This window comes from Amborella trichopoda, chromosome 1 (genome assembly GCF_054954075.1).
Source record: "Amborella trichopoda isolate Santa Cruz 75 chromosome 1, AtrichopodaSantaCruz75HAP2 v2.0, whole genome shotgun sequence".
NCBI lineage: Eukaryota > Viridiplantae > Streptophyta > Magnoliopsida > Amborellales > Amborellaceae > Amborella > Amborella trichopoda.
In genome coordinates, this window is record NC_142336.1 from 43,908,778 (window position 1) to 43,925,919 (window position 17,142).

The 17,142-nt window shown below is 34.3% G+C and overlaps 1 pseudogene across 1 annotated transcript; it reads right to left on the minus strand.

The window, feature by feature from the left end:
* Positions 1–12,615: 12,615 nt before the first annotated feature.
* LOC105421270 (ketol-acid reductoisomerase, chloroplastic-like) lies at positions 12,616–16,678 on the minus strand (annotated as a pseudogene). Its single transcript, XR_016055560.1, has 5 exons — positions 16,543–16,678; positions 16,230–16,397; positions 13,729–13,884; positions 13,436–13,624; positions 12,616–13,248 (listed from the first exon to the last, which is right to left on the minus strand). The product of XR_016055560.1 is annotated as a ketol-acid reductoisomerase, chloroplastic-like (transcript).
* Between the last annotated feature and the right edge of the window lie 464 nt (positions 16,679–17,142).

The window sequence follows — 17,142 nt, forward strand, 5'->3', positions numbered from 1 at the left end:
TTAATGATCTAAAAGAAGTGGGAAATCAAATGGAAGAACATAAATCAATACTTTGAAGATACAATAATATGGGCTCATGAAAGACCACACCATGGAAGGATATGAATTCAAAGCACAAGGAAGGAGATAACCAATGTGGGACATGGATCTCAAATGGCCATGATGGCAACGTTGAACTTAAGGAGGGACTCTCTCTCTCTCTCTCTCTCTCTCTCTCTCTCTCTCTCTCTCTCTCTCTCTCTCTCTTTTTGAAATAAATCTTCAATTTAGGGTGTGAAATGATTCCATACGTTACTTTTATACTAGATCGTAAGTGTGTATTTGATCTTGATCCTTGATGCCCTATGATCTATGGCACATGAGACGCATTTATCCATGCAACTCACTCATATCTTATCACCAAGTTCAATGGATAAGATTTTGACACCCTTCACACCATTAAAACTTGGCTACAGTCATTTTACCTTAAGGCCCATAGCTCCATGTTTTATTTCTCATTAAGTCCAAATCATTGTTCGTAAAATTGCCCAATCTAACCGCTAACCACCCGGTTAGATCATAACCAGCCACTGTCTGGTTCCAATTTTGGGCGATTAGGGTGATCAACCTATATTTTTTAAAAAAATAATTTTAAAATGTATATAAATTCTTTAAAATAAGGAATTTGATTTGTAATGCATTTTTAAATATTATTTAAATTATGATAAATATTAAAAATTGTTTTGGTCATTAGTACTCTTTTATATTTTCCCATATTTTTTAAAATTTTAAAAAATAGGCATTGAAAAATATAAATGGGTTAAAATCCATTTTTTTCATTATTTTTCAACTTCATTTGAATGTGTTTTGTTTTAATAATTCTTTATATGCTTTTCATATTTTAGTAGATTTTTTTTTTTTTGTATTTTTTTAACACTTTTTTGAGCGTCCAGAACTTGCCCGGATAGAACGATTGAATCAGCTGGTTTACCGGTTAGGCCGGTTAAACCACTTCTAGGCCCAAGTCAGGTTGACCATTCCGGTTCGATTTTGTGAACATTGGTTCAAATTCATGTTTATAATTATGCCCTTGGTTTTTCAATAATTTGTGAGACTTATTAAGAATGAAAGGGCATGGGAATAAAGGTAATATGAGACATCCACACATGTGAATAAAATATCTTATGACACCACCAATAGGATTTCAACAATATTACAGTTTCACATGAGTCAAGCCCATAAGATAATGCCACATAAAATGAACACACATGTCATGAATCATATGTGTATAATAATATTTTAAATCAAATAAATTCTCAAAATCCTATAACTTCACATATGCCAAACACGCCACATGTGTGAACAAAACACAATGCGACAAAATACTCTTTAAGTCTTAACATTATGACATAATATAACACAGTCAAAAGACGAGGTGAATTATATATATATATATATCTATATATTCATCTTGTTTATATAGTCTGACATATTATTGACTCCTCGGGAGGTGAGATTGGTACCCTTTTCATTTTTATATTATCTGGATCAAGGGCTTTATTTTCGTATACATCCCACCATTTTATGTATACTTGTCTTCCCAAATTGAGTATAGTCATGAGATATTTGGTAGGACCATTTCATGATCCAAGGTATCTGGTATAGGGCCATAAAGTACATATGTATATCTATTTTTGTATTATTATTATTATATTCAATAAATTTTATTTGAGAAGCCTGTATCTTTGGGGGCAATATTTCTGTCCCTGATCCCCAAAGTTGGAACCAATTTTTGAACCAATTGGGGAATTCCCCTATTAACGGTATCTTTATTTGAAGGAACCATGTATGTGAGTTATTGTTATTTTGGAAATAAAAGACCTCATGCCATGCTTTTATATAATTAGAATATCTGAAATATTTATTATTAAAGCCTTCAGTCTGTAACCTTCTGAGTTTTATTGGGTCCATGCCCCACTCCTCATATGATATTATTTTTTGTATTTGAAACTTGGAGTAGGCAATTATATTAGTATTTTTTCTATAGAAATGGACGATCATGTTTCTAAAAGCATGGCTTAGAACGATTCTTGGGTTTTGTCATTATTGGATGGATGGAGGTGATTATTCAGATAAATATTTGCTATTTCATATGGATCTTTATTTTAATGAATATCCTCTATTATTATTGTAGCTATAAAGGAGGTTTCTATGAACCTCGTCCTTTCTCCACCCGAGCTATTGGATATTGGCATTGCCTCAGGTGAGAAAGTTATTTCTTGCGTCTGCTTTCTAACTAGCTGATTTGTGGTGAGGTCATTAGGGTTTTTTCTAATACTGGAACTATGTCCATTTTCCCCTTTCTCTTGTTTGATATTATTCTCCTATCCTCTCTCATGTCCCCTCTGCAAAAACTCAAGGGTTAAAAAGTCACGTAGATAATTTGTATTTCCTTTAATATGTTCAATATCAAATTCAAAAGAGGATAAAATGCCTTGCCATCTTACAAAAATTTGTTTAGAGACAAGGTTTTTAATATCTTTATGGAGGATATCCTTGGCTGCTTTGCAATCCGTTCGTATAAGAAACTTTTGATTGAGTAAATTACTTTGAAACTTGGTAACACAGTGAACAATAGCTAAAAGCTCTTTTTTAACCGTGGAGTAGTTTTGCTGTGTCTGGTTCCATATACGGGAAGTAAAACAAACCAATTCTTCTTTATTTGAAAGCTTTTGTTTCAGTATTCCTCCCAATCCTATTTCAGAGGCATCACACACGATTATTTTAAAAGCAATAGGATTTGAGAGTGTAAGACAAGGTAGTTCTTTGGCTTTTATTTTTATTTTCTTTACGGCCAGAGTATGCTCATCTGTCCACTTTGGTGGATTCGTTTTTAACCATTGAAATAAAGGTTTAGCATCAATGGCCAAATTTTTATAAAAATCTGCAATATAATTAAGGCACCCCAGAAATTGTTGAAGCTCAGTTTTGTCTAGAATAACATCTAGGAATTTATCAGAGAATTCAATGGCCCTATCAATAGGGATTATACTGCCTTGGAAGATATTATGTCCTAAAAATAGTATTTTAGTTTGGCAAAGGCTAATCTTTCTAGCTGAGACCACCAGTCCTGCCGCTTTTATTGCTTTGATAAAAATATTTAAATGTTTGAAATGCTGCTCAATACTTTCATAAAATATTAAGACATCATCAATATAAACTATCATGAATTTCATATAAGGATTAAAAATATCATTCATAATATTTTGGAATTCTGATGGAGGATTTTCAGCCCAAAGGGCATTACGTTCCATTCATATTGTCCAAAGGGGACATTGAAGGCAGTTTTGTATTTATCCTTTCTGCAATCTGGATTTGCCAGTATCCAGGCTTCAGATCAAATTTAGAAAATATACAAGCATTTACTAGTCTATCCAGCAGATCCTTTTTATTGGGAATACGATACCTTATCCATCGTAACACTTTATTGAGAGGTTTATAGTTTATTACTAGGCGAGGAACCCCTCTTTCCTTTTCTGATGCTTTCTCCACATAGAATGCTGAACAACTCCAAGGAGAAGAGCTTTTTCTGATAAGATTTTTCTACAGCAGATCATCAATTTCTTTTTTACATATTTCTAATAATCGGGTCATTTGTATTGGCCTAGCCTTTGTTGGTATTTTGTTTTCATGAAAATCACCTTCATAAGGTAGGCTTACAATGTGCTTTTTTCTATTCCAAAAAGCGTTTGGCAAGTCAGCACAAATTTCTCTTTCTATTTTATTTTTAATATTTTCAATCAAACTTTTATTTTCAGGAGTTAATAGTTTATCATCAACTATTTTATATTTTAGTTTTTCTTTGAGGTGATATAAAAATTTTTCTTTATTAGAAATTGTTTCTTTGATGTTATTTACCTCTCGGACTTTAAGTTTTTCAATAAACTCAAATTTTACCTTATGTCCTTCAATATTGGCTTCAATTCTTGAACTATCTATTCTTATTGGATATAACATATTTAGGAATGGAGTTCTTAATATTACGGATTGGCTCAATCCTTTGACCATGATGAAAGGGAATTCGAAGCAATTCCCATTATTGCATACTGTGGTATCAGAAAGTTTATAATTTATGATAAGTCTACTTCCATTTGCTGTATTCAAGATCTGGGTTGTTTTACTGAAATATTTAGTGGGAACTAATCCTTCACTTATACAATTTAGATCAGCCCCTGAGTCTATTAGCGCTAGGGTTTGAAAGCTGTATTCCTTATGTATTATTATTTTTACTAGCGTAAACCATTTTTTGGTAACCACTTTATCGAGTAGGTTTATATAGTTACCAGTTTGTATGGTGCTTGAAGATTTTGGTTCTTCACAGGGGATAAAGGTTTTTTATATTTATTTATGATATTATCAAATTCTAATTCTTCATCATAATTTTCAGGACTATTTTCTTGATGGTTAGAGGCTAGATCTAAAATTCGTATCCTATTCTTTAAACTTATTAATTCGTTTTTTACTTCATTTATTTCTTGCTTTAGTTTGGAAATGGATGGTTCTCTTTGAATATTATTTTTATCTACAACCGTCCTTAGGATTTTGGCAAAATTATAATCTTCTTGTGTGCGAACAAGTGGAGGAGGCTTCTTATTTGCTTTTGTTATATTAATGTCTTGTATTAGGGCTTCTTTCTTAGCTTCAGGATCTGTTATTTTATCTATAATATCAATCATTAAATTTTCTTCTTTAGAGAGCATAATACAGAAGCAATTGCTACTGTCATTATCTGAATCTGAACTACTAAGGATTAAATTTTCGTCTTCTATTTCTCCAACCAGATGATCTGTGTCAGAATCAGATAGATTATCAGAGGATTCTTCATCTATTTGTAATATGTGAAATAAATGGCTTTTAATATTGTCTTCTATTTGTAAGGTATTTAGTTTCTTTTTTATTTGGCATTTATTTTTGAAATGTCCTACCTTTCCACAGTTATAATAGACATGTATTTTTCTCTTCCCTTAGTATTTCTTAAATCTATCTTTGGGAGAGAATTTTTTAGAGAATTTGTCTTTAACAATTGTTCTATTGGGTTTTGATTTGTATTTCTTATACCTATGTTTCCTTCTATCCGTATCTTTAGTCATGGGCAGAGTATTATATCCAAATTGTTCACAGAAGTCTCCTAATTCTTTCCTGCCGGTCATCTTCTGTTTTTCTAACTGTTTTTTTAGTTTTAAATCTGTACATAGGGCAAGACCTTCTGCACATATCTCTGCAGACAATTCTCCCAATGTATATAAAGCATATGGAATTATTCCTCCATGTTTATTCTTTAATCTTGTTTTGACTCTCTCGGCAAAAAGATGGGGTAAACCAACAATGAATTTCTCTTTCCAGTGGTCTGATTTACTATCTTCTCTGGAAAGAAGCCGAGAAAAAAATACATCATTATACCATTTATAATGAGATAATGTTGGGCATCTAAGGTTGGAAAGGAGGTCTTCTGACCTAGCATCAAGTAGTGAAGTACTTCCTACAAAATGAAGGGTAATCGTATATATCAGAGTATTTACTGCATCACTTTCACTATTAACTATATCTTAGCCAAACTCATTTTTTATTGTCCATTGCCTTGTAGCGCCCAGTATCTCTCTTTTTGTATTTTCATCTATATGAAAATCCCACCATCCTCTTAGCCATCCAGTAAAGCCACAGATGATGGCCTTTGCTATTTCCTGATCGTTGTTTCCACTTATTTTGCACGCTGTTGCGTACATAGTTATATGTTTCATAGCATCAAGTATTTGATTTTCGAACATACCATCTATATTCCAATTGATAATTGTCCTTCCTGAATATTATACTGTGCTGGTTATTAGATCTTCTTCAAATTGAATGTCTACAGGGGTAGGCCTTGGGTAGTACATTCTGGTTTGGGAAGTTGGCCTAATCTTTATTTCGTAGTCTATTCTATTTACATCAAGGGTTGTGGAATCTCTATATTGGTTAATTCTTCTTCTTGTAATACCATAGCTTCCTGCTTAGTAACTTTTTCCTTTCCTTTGATGCTTAGCTTGGCTAACTTTTTTACTAATTCACCTATCAACTCTTTATTATCTTCCTTCTTTTTCATGCCATCCAAGCTAAATTGTTCCTTGCTGAGCTCTGGAGGAGGTTTAAATAATACAGCCTTTTTCTTATCTATATTTATTTTCTCTTGAGTCTTATTTGGGGATTTTCCTATCATATTTTCAATTCTTGTTGTTTGTTTCCCAATGGTTTGTAGGCAAAGATTGGTATAGTTAGTTTGTTTGATTATGTAAGGTATTACATCTATTTTATGAGTATGATGTTCAGTTTTTTTAGGAATTATTTTATAAGGAGAGGCTTTGGTTTCTGGTTTTTCTTTTAATGCCCCTTTCAACTGGAGGCTTTTCCCAAGGGGATGGATGCTTTGTATTTCTTCCCCTTCATTTGTATAAAAGGGTTGATATTGGCTTTCTATTGCATTAATACCAAAATCTGGTATTGGTATATCTTTTTCTTTCAGGGTATGTCTTAGCCAATCAAAAAATCCTATGTTTTGTTTATTTTTCTTTATAAATTTATTAAATCTTTTATGAAAGGCATCAAGCAATTCTTGAAGGAATTCTGCTAAATACCAATTTCTTATCTCTCTATTTTCTTCCGATAGGAAGTCATTCTTAAGTTCTTCTATATCTATTCTGAATTTTTTTTCTTTCTGAAGAGTAAGTATATTAAAATCTAGATCAGAAGGTGCGGTATATTAAAATCTAGATCAGAAGGTGCGGGTTCATTATCAGATGAACGGGGTTCATAAGCTCTGTAAACAGGTCTTTGGATATTATTATTTGTTCTTGTTAGCCCATCTAGTATAGGTTTTTGTGGTATGGATGATGTAGAATGTCTTGAAGGCACAGTTTGTCTAGAGGGTAATCGAACAGGTTCTTCTGATAAATTTATTCCGGTGCATCTATTTGTATTAAATTGTAGTTTGATATCTCCATCTGGGTATTCAATGATTTGGTCAGGTTCTCTATTAACTGGGACTCTGGACTGTTGGTTCTCATTATGTAGGGACCAGGTTTCTGGAAAAGTTATTTGGGACCAGCTTATAGATTTGGGTATGATTGTATTTGATTTTTCTACATTTGTCTGGAAAATACTGTTTGTCCCTTAGTATCCACATGCAGGGCATTTGGACATAAAGTGTTCATTACCTTATAGCATATTCTATATACCAATGCTATATTTTGTGATCCAGGATTCATGTCAAATCCTTGGGTTTTTAATTTTAAAGTGAGAACTTTTAGAAGGTTAGGGTCTGTTAAAGAGACAGAGAAATTCGGAAAACAGTTGAAATATAGAGGACCATTACATAGACTAGACTCTAATATTCCTAAAAGGGAATCTGTAAATTATTATGGCGATCATCCCTAAGACATAACAAGACTGAGTTATTTAGTCCTAATTTGGTTAAGGGTTTAATTGCAATTTGTATAAGACCTATGTGTAGGTATCTATATTCCTTAGCTTTATGATTTTGGATTAGTCTATTAGAGAGTAACTTGAAGCTCCTGATTACTAGTTATCGACATACTTTGTTCTACTGTTTTAATAGCGAAACTAGACTTAAATTCCAAAGATCCTTTTTTATAAATATTAGTGATAGGAACTTTAAGAATATTCCAATTATGTATTTGTCTCTCTATATTATCTATGGTTACTTCCTCTTTATTTTTTACTCGTAGTGTACTATTGGATGAAGACGTTGTTCTGCTGGATATAGTTCTGATAAAATTTTCTATTTAGGATAATAGTTGGATACTGAGTCAATCGGAAACAGTCCCTGTGCCTTTTTCGCGGCTCTTCCTGGCTATTTGTCTGCAGTACAGGTCATGACGACTTTTAGTTCCAATCTGATTATCTTAATGGGAATTTTATCAAGTCTTTGACCTTTAGAACAGTCCTAAATCCTACATTGCACCACAGTAATTCTATGGCTCTGATACCATTACCTTGGATCATGAAATGGTCCTACCAAATATTTGATGGCTATACTCATAATTGGGAATACATTCCCAATCTGGGAAGACAAGTATACATAAAATGGTGGTATGTATACGAAAATCCATTGATCCAGATAATATAAAAATGAAAAGGGTACCAATCTCACCTCCGAAACAGGAGTCAATAATATGACAGCTCTCTCAAATATCTCTCTCTGCTCTCAAAGCTCTCAGATCTCACAGCTCTCTCAAATATCTCCCTGCTCTTAAAGCTTTCTCAGATCTCACTCTCTGCAAGCATAGCTCCACTCTACGACCCTCTCTGCTCTGCTCTTTAAAGTTCTCTTAGAACTCTCTCTCTCTAATATCTCAGACTTCCCAGGTATTCTTCAACCATCTATCTGATCTCTTCTTTCTAAAATCTTTCTTTCCCTTCCACAGATATATCTCAGTTCTCTCTAAGTTTTCTCACTTTGTCTACAACCACATAGACCCAGTCAGCTCTCTGTAATCTTACTATTTACTCTCTGCTACTTTACTATTCACTCTCTGCTACTCTCTCAGTAATCTTACTATTCACTCTCTGCTAGTTTACTATTCACTTTCCGCTACTCTGAAATCTTACTATCTAATCTCTGCTGTTACTCTACTGTATTTCTTTATTTCTTTCTACTGTATATCGGGTGTGTGTCTAGCCACACCGAGTTTCTATTTAAGAGGTTGTAAAGTTTGTTAATGTGTGATTGTAACCTGAACACTCTACCGAGCTACTGGCCAAAAGAGTGGAAGATCTTTTCTAGTTATTGCAAGTGTCTTATGTGAGTATATTGTTTTACCTTATGCAAGTTAAATTAGTATTCTGTTTAAAAATTAGGAACGATACATAGGTTCATTATTGATATATCTCCCTCTTTATTGCTTATCTGCTTAGTTGTTTATTTACTCGTAAAATTTGTGTATAAATCATAGATTTTATGGTAATACTTGAATATAGTTGTTCAAAATATATCTTGGTTGGTAATGGTATCAGAGCCATTGCCCTGAGCAGATCAGGCAGAGCACTAGTGGGAACTCTCGTTTGTGACCTTTGGGTGTGGTTGGCCGAAGCAAGACTCTCCGTCCACTAGTGTAAGGTTACCTGTGTGCTGGGACCCTGTTGCTTTTAATAGGTACCTTTTGTTGGCTGCCTGAGCCGGGTCCGGGGTTACTGCCGGCCAGATCGGGAATAAAATGTATATATATATATATATATATATATATATATATATATATATATATATATATATTTATTTATTTATTTATTTATTTATTTATTGTTATATTACCCTATTTCTTTTAACAAAAAGAAAACAATAGATGAAAACAAGGATTTAAACAAAAGACGTATCATACATGAGCACTACCCATCACGCTATTCGACACTTAGTGTTATAAAAAGTGAAGGATATATTATATATCTTCTAATTTATATGTTGATTTTGTGTTTTTAAAACTCGAACTCTACTTGGGCGAGCTACTCGAACTTGCCCAAGTAGATTGGTTTGAACAAGGGCCGAGTACTTTGGCTGAGTTGATTTGTTTAACATTGTTTGGTAATATACCAATTTTTTTCTTCAACCATTTGTAATTGACTTCCTAGGGACAACCTCTCTGCCACTCATAGATAGGGCTGGCAATTTTCAATTGTGGCAGGATCTCTCATCACATTCAATCCTAGAATCCTCTGCAAGTCGTAAAGTGCGGGTGTCATTTGGCCAATGTTATTAGGAGGGTAGGGACTGTTGGTCTTAGAGTCCTGCCTTTCGGTGAAGGCAATCATCAACAGGTGATCGTTCTTGCCCAAGCAAAGATCCACCAAACGAGAATGGGGTTGGGGTCGGGGTCATGGTGGTAGCAATCCTTGTGCCCCAGCTAAGATCTAGGCTTCCATTCTCACCTAACGCATTAAAAACTAACAATTTAAAAAATTTACCCAAAAAACAAAAATCCACCAACGACCTAAACCCGGCTTAATCAACCAATTCCCTCTGCTCTACGGTCCGATGCCATCTATCAAGCTATGTAAACGCCTCATCGACATAAATGGATACCTCAAAGTTAACATGGAGTATTCATGCACAAAACAAGAAAAATACGACTACAAAAATAGGAAACCGTTTTGACTCGGAAGAAAAATTAATAATAGTAGTAACTTTACATTTAGAGACATTGCCTGTGCTTGTATGTAACTATTTCGTTAGAATTTTATAAGCATCTATTTTATATCAATATCAGTTCACAAATTTATTTTGATTTTGAGGATATTTTATTGATTTACAATCTTATTTTGAGGATAACTTTTTGTGAAGTATTTGACTTGAAATTATACAATTGCCGGTGACCTTCATGGCCCCTCTATAATTATTTGTTAATTTTTCAATCTTTAAATTGAACAGAAGTTCAGTGATTTTCATAAGCTAATACTCTCAAGCACTCGTGCAAAGCACGTAAAGTTCACTTGTTATTTTTTGGTACTGCAAAAAGGAAACAACATATGGGATTTTTCCAAAAATGTGAAAGCCACATTTACAATGGGATTGTATACATTTACATTTGATACAAAGGGGCCACAACCAGTTTTTGCCATTAGATATGAAATTTAATAGGTTGAAATGTGTCACCGGCTTTCACATAGCCCTAATTTTTTAAGAAATATATAATCTATAATAGGGAGATTATTAATATATAATAAAAGGCCATTGGTTTTAATCTTGTATGAAGGGACCACCATTTATATCCATCTTTGGAATGGATGGTTTATGCCTCGGAGACACAAATGTAGGAATGCATCCTCATGCATGTGACACTTCCCTATAAATCAATAAATAAAGGAAAATATTTTTTTAACCAATAGTAAAGGAAAAATATTTTGATAGGGCAAAAAATAATACCTTACTTCAAAACTCACAGAAAATTGCGGTTATGGCTTTGAAAAACCTTCAATCCATCATTTCGGCCTTGGATTATTCTTGTGCAATAAAATTAGAATGTCAAGCTTTAAAAATAGTGTATATCATAATACATTATCTCCACCGTCCATTTCGCCATACAAATAAGTATTCATGGATCCACATATTTTGTACCATTTTTTGAGTTACAAATTTCATAATCAACTGTGAAAATTGATTTTAGAGCCATCATTGAGATTTCCCATGTTCAAAGTACTTACCGGAGGAGGTTTCTAGATGAGACTTTAATTTTTTTTTAATAAAGCTTACGCATTATAGAAAGGAAAAAGTTTATATAGAGCCGAGGCTCTAAATAATCAAATTTGAGTCTACCTCAAAAATTTCATTAGAAGAGGTTGTTTTGATATCCAAATATCCTCAAATTGATCATCTCAACATCAAGATGTATGGACATGAGAAAAAAACGGATATCAAGTTCTGGAAATAATGTATTTTATAACGCATTTTTGGACCGTCAATTTTCAAGATTTTCAAGTTTTTTTAGATCTGTCGATCTACACTACTTTAGAAGTATTAAACTTTTATAAATAAAGATTAAAATATATTTTAAGGCTATCACCAAAATTTCCTCTATTGAAACCACATTTCTCAATAGTATTTGAAGGCAGGCTCTAATTTGATTGTTTAGAGCCTAGGCTCCATACAAACCGCACCCTTATAAAAAATACGTCCATAAATAACGGAAAATGGCCTGCAAGTATAGGCCACATCGTATTTACAATTGGTAATCTCGTTTAATTAATGCAGGGAAATGCAACATTCCTCATGATTACAGAGGATAATCCTTATGAACAGGGAATAAGAAGTCCATCACCGTCCGATCATTAAGTTCGGTGGTGGAAAGAAGTTCCCATGACCATGATAAATGGAATGATGTTGAAACCCATGAGCCCGTGACGGCTAAACACAGGACACCCCTTTACATGGTACAATATATATGTTAAACTTTGTGTATCTCCTGACAGCTTCCATTAATAGCGGTATCTAAAAGTGACAGATCTGAATCGGAAATCGTTTCTGAATCAAGGATCATTGATGAGCGCACTCTAGCTTTTGGTATGAATCAGCAGTTCATCCTGCATAATACATGCAATGCTTACTATAAAATTCAAAGCAGCCTTCTTGGCAGCGCAGCTGTCCTTATTGCCCAAGTTAAAGAGGCACTCTTCCAATTAAATTTCTTATTGCCCAAGTAAAAGAGGCACTCTTCCAATTAAATTTTTAAAGGAAATACATACAATAGGAGCACTTATTTTTTGTATAGGGACAACCATTCTTGACTGTTGGATGCGAAATAAAATAGGGGAATGCACACTTGACTGGGTACAAAATCCAAAATAAACTTTATGGCACTCTTCAATTTATTAGATTACACATCCAATGACTTAAAAAAAAATATTTGTCAACTACTTGTACCAAAAATAATTCATCTCATACTATATAATCCAAAATGAAAACATAACAAATACCAGTCATAACCCACCAAGTCCAAAGAGACGACATCATAACCCACCAAGTCCAAAGAGACGACATACAATTTAAAATATTTTGCATACAGATCACAATTCCATAGCAAACTCCTACAAGGCATCTAGAGAAATTCAATACAACATTTTTATTCAAAGATTGATTTCAACAAAAAAAAAACATTTTTATGAAAGATTTCATGTTCTCCTAATTCAGAAAAATAAAATAAAATACTAGTACTTATCGTGAATAATACAATAATTTATTCACGATCCTGGTTTTCTTAAAACTAACTCATTACCGCACTTATTACAAGGTCTTGTTAGTCTTTGAAAGGTTTTTCGCATCTCCATTTCCCTGTTATCGACATTCAAACTCATACATATGTTTTGCTTCGAATGAACTAGTAATTCCGGTCAATACAAATAGCACAAGGAACAACACAGATATCTGTCCCATTAGGATCAATTCTTCTACCTACCCAATCATCACATACATTACCAGATCGTAGTAAACTCTATAATGTTGGAGAGGCTTTTTCATCACAAAATGTTCTGTACCTCTCCACACTTCCGTCATCACAGTTACCTGACTGGTGACACCCAAGTCTTAGTTACCTGACTGGCGCAGTTCAGGGTGCACGAAATCTGCATCTGCTGTCACAGATATGTCGACAGTGGGCCTCCACTGTGCACAGACAAGTAATTGCTGATGAGATCTTGATTGATGGGAGTTTCCTTGTCCACTGCCACAAAAGTCTGCAAATTACATTATAGATGAGAGATGATTGGTTTTTTGGGTGATGCGTGGAATGCGAGAAAGCATGGGTAATTGGAAATTATGCAAAAGAGAAAAGTGGGTGGTAGGAGTGTGAGGATAGACAATGGGTGGCAAGAATGTGTGTGGGTGTGTTTGAGAGAGAGAGAGAGAGAGAGAAAGAGAGACCTGCTGATTGAGGATATAGTCAAAGCAAGGAGCCCACTTCCTAGCTCCCAAACGTGCTGTTGTTGAACAGTTATCAACCATGAATGAGACCCCGCGTGCATGCATGAAAGGGTCCAAAGAATCCACCGCCTCAATAACACTCTCGTTGATGATCTAGTATGAGTGCCCCTTCTTTCTCAGAATTTCAATCTGAGGAATAGAACAGCCAGTGGCCTCAATTATAGCTTTCGACCAAATCATAATACATTGGCATTTGCCTAAATTTGTGAAGAGGCATCCCAAAGAGTTCTCACCTGTGCCATCATTAATGCCACATAAACCCCTGCAGTGAAGGGGTAGAGGGGACCCAAGTCACCTGCAGCCCGGGCTGATCGCACTCGTTCCCCGACTTTCCACATTCTAGTTTGATCAATTTTACCCATGGGGAAGGCTGGTAGTCCATCCTTTTCCTGATAAGAAAGCCCAACAAATTCAAGTCACTTGAGATGCCAACCCCATTGCAGATCTCAGATACACAAGTTTTTTTTGGTTGCCTGAATGTGTTGCCAGTTAACCTCCACTTCTTTTTAAAGAGAAGAAAACAGTGTAGTTCATCATATTGTAACCCTCATATTTTGGTTCCTACATAACATCAAAGACTTTATATAATCCAACTTAGATAAGCTAGAAGCCAACTAGTTCATTCTTGAAACATATAAGGGTATAGCATGGAAATCTTGCATCAAAGAAAAAGCGACTGTTCAAAATAAGCAAATGCTTGATAGAATATATCTAGGTACGAGTATGTTCACTGCATAAGTAACAGTATGTTGCTTATATTTTATCAAGAAAGAGTACTTGTATTATATAAAAGAAGTTTCTTGGATCTTCCCAAAAAATAAAAGTTTGCCCATTTTCTAAATTTACTCCTAGTGACTCAGCAAGGGCACAAAAGAGTCGACTAGGTGAGTCCAGAGTGGACTCCCCGGGTCCAGTCTGAGTTGGGCAAGATGCCCATGAGATACCCCCAAAAAGTAAGAAACATTGTAAGATCCAAAAAAAAATAGAATATGAAACTTTAACTAAATGAAATCAAACCAATTTCACTAAACCAAACTTTGAGGCCAAACCTTCAATCTTTGCATTCGGTGCCAATGAAGCCTCAAAGCTTTGTCGAAGGGTCCCCAAATACCTGAAATTGGAACCCCTGAACCAGATTTGAGATTCAAGTTCAGATCTAGTGGATGCAAGCTCAAGAAATTTTTGGCCAAATACTGTTTCGATTGTGATAATCTCGCAAATCCAAGATTTTGAGTGGTTTATGTTCGAAGACAAGACTATGACTTATAATTAACTAAAGAATAAGCATCAGTAACGCATTTCAACCAAGATCGAGCTATCCGTCAAATTTGTTGTTTATTCTCTCCAATCGGATTCTTCCAATAGTTAGAGGATGCAAAAATGTCCCAACCCTAATTTCAGAGTAACGGATGCTTAGTTGAAGAGCAATAGTATAAAAAGGGTTTGGCTTTCCTCTACCCTTTTATCTGTAAAAAAAAAAAGACAGGTAGGACTCCACCAGTCCTAACCAACTTGACGAAGTATTAGAAACTCATGGGATTTTCATCTACTAGCCTAAGATACTACAGTAACTCAAGCGAGTTTGTAGACAATAGCCTTCCCTACTTGAGCATGGAAGTTCCTCGCCGAGCCTGAGTGACTCGGGCAAGTCCAAATGAACTTCTTGAGTTTTTCAACACTTCTTTTTTCTTCTCTCATTTTCAACACTTCTCTTTTCATCTCTCATTTTCAACAATAAATGATAAAATATATCAGAGGGAACTTAGGAGTGTCCAATAGGCGACAAGATGAGGGAAAGTAGACATAAGAAGGCTAGCCATGCACAGTGCATACCCAATACAACACCATTAGGAGGTATGATTTGGTTCACATAGAAGCCCTAAAAGAGCAAGAGAAACCCCAAAAGGATATGGATGGAGGCAGTGTGAAAAGATACGGGGACTTATGATCTTACTGAGGGTATGACCCTTGATAGAGCAGAATGGCAGAACAAGATTTGTGTAGCAGATCCCAAATAGTTGGGATAAGGCTCTGACGATGGTGATCTCGTTTTCAAGACTTTTATAATTTGTAAAACTAATTAGAGAGATTAAAGAAACAACATGAAATGAAATAAAAGGAAAATGAGATCATCATCATCATCCATCAACTTCTTTAGCTTTTGCCCCTTTCCCCTTAAGTTTTGTGCCTATGTTAATTCTACTTCGCCTCATTGTATTACTAGAAGAGGTTGTTTTGATGCCCAAATATCCTCAAATTGATCATCTCGACCTCAAGATGTATGGACATAAGAAAAAAATGGATTTCAAGTTTTCGTAATATTGCATCTTGTAATGCATTTTTGGATCGTCAATTTTCAAGATTTTCAAGTTTTCATAGTTCTGCTCGATCTACACTATTTTTTAAGCTTTAAATTTTATAATTAGATTATTAGAGATGAAAATATATTTTAAGGCTAACACAAAGATTTCCAGTATTGAAATCGCATTTCTCGACACTATTTGAAGGTGCGCTTTACTTTGATTGTTTAGAGCCTTGGCTTTATACAAACTGCACCCTTTTTAAAATCCCAAAATCATCTTGCAAGAAGACTATAAAGAGCACAACAACCCAAAAGTGTCAGGAAGTAGGCTTAAAATTCTAAGAATCTTCAAAAAGAAAATAAATTCCAAGAATCGCCCAAATTAGTCCCAATTGCAGAATGCGCGTACGAAGTTTTGGGGTCCTAACTTACATAGAAACGTCGTCCAGCCAATACCACGCTCCTGATTTCACTGCAACTAGCAACATCTTCATAGCATTCATACAAGATGTCCATACATGGATAATATGAAGCACTGTATGAAGTCTCAAATTCCTTCTTTCCGTCTGCGATGAGGGAGTTATATATAGATAGCATACCCTGAGAAAGGTATCACAACATAAGTACATTATACTTACCAACCAATCCCAACTAACCAAGACTTAAGAAACAAAAGAACAAAAATAAGAATAAAATGAAAGGAAAGCAAATGGTTGGCAGTATTACAAAAGCACCAAGGACTGACTTTTGTCGAGATAGTCTTTGATATGATTCCCGTTATGCTCTCAACAGTATTTTTGTAAGCCAGTTCGTCATTCATGCCAAATTCAGTGTACCTTCTGAACAAAGACTCCACGATTCCATGTACCGCTCCTAATAAGATGCCTACAAATTGTATTGAAACTTATATATATATATATATATATATATATATATATATATATATATATATATATATATATATATATATATATATATATATATATATATATATATATATATATCTTGCCATTGAAACCAAACCTTTATATGATAGGTTAAAGAAAAATCCTCCACCATGGACTGAAATCCATACTTTGGCTGATCAACGTCTTAAATTTAAAGCCAAAGAATTACCATGCTTAACACTACATGATTCTGTTGCATTCAAAATCATTGAATGTGATGCATCAGAATTAGGCATTGGTGGTATACTAAAGCAACGATGTGATTCCAATGAACAACTAATTCGTTTTACTTCAAAAGCATAGAATCCTACACAAAAGAATTATTCTACTGTCAAGAAAGAATTACTTGCCATTATATATTGTGTTAGTAAATTTCAAAGTGATATTCTCAATCAGCA